Genomic DNA, 1,111 nt, shown 5'->3' on the forward strand with positions numbered 1-1,111 from the left:
CAATGCCTACACAGAAGTGGGGTCATGGGGCACCCACGGAAGGGACAGGAGCTACTAGACATAGTGGCAGAATGGCAGGGTAAGGAGGGCTTCGGAGGGGCCCCCCCTGGGTCTCTGACTGTGTCCCCTGGAATGAGAACAAGATCATGAAATCATCAATAGCTGAGACACAAGGGTAAGTCAAGTATTGCTACAAAGCCATAGAAACTTCATGATCAGCCTGTCCTGGGAGAAACATCGATCGAGATGACCCTTGGAGTTAAAAAATAAAACGACACAAGCCAACCACCTTCACCTTCAGAGCCGACTCTCCTCTGCTTTGAATGGAGCTGGTTAAGCAGATCCCCTGGGAAGCCACTCCTGCGTTTGGACCTTTTATCCAAAGGCACCTAATGAGGTTAGGACGTGTGTTTTGCTGAGTGGATTGTCCGCAGCCGTCCACAGCTCACAGAGGCGTGTTTAAGCACTTCTGTCTGGAGCGCATGCAGGAGCTGGATGCTCAGGAGCACTACTGTGTGACGTAACCCTCACACAGGCTACTGGGGACCACCGTCGAACCAGCGTTTACAGGCGTGCCGAAGAATACATCTTCTAACGATGTGTTTCCTGAGCCAAACCTTTTAAATTGGCTTAAAAGGCTTTGACAAAAACTTAATGGCGCTTCTGTTGATAACAGGTAAATCCAGAGAGGTAGACTCGATAGTGTAAGGGTATTAGCTCTCTCAAACTATGCTAGTGGGCTTCAAAAAACTGGTGGAAACATGGAAAGGAAAGACAATGGAATTTCCCCCCTGTGAACTTTTTGAAGGCCCCTTGTAGCTGTCTAGGTCTTGGAGCACCATGAAAGATGAGCTAGAATGAGCCATTCAGGGGCCAGAGACCAGTTAATTGACTGACAGAAAGTTTTGATAGACATTTCTGTCTCAATGGGATCCACCTCTGCCTTAAGCAAGTTACGTAAACTCTATAAATGGAGGTAACAACATCAGTACCCTCACATGGTTATTGTGAAGATAAAATAAGTGGAGACATAGAAACCATGGAAGACAGGACTTAGTATCTGATAAACACTATATAAGGATGAGGCCTGGTGGCCTAGTGGTTATGCATC

The sequence above is a fragment of the Echinops telfairi genome, unplaced genomic scaffold (genome assembly GCF_000313985.2).
Source record: "Echinops telfairi isolate 266 unplaced genomic scaffold, ASM31398v2 ScPeMD7_5;HRSCAF=22, whole genome shotgun sequence".
NCBI lineage: Eukaryota > Metazoa > Chordata > Mammalia > Afrosoricida > Tenrecidae > Echinops > Echinops telfairi.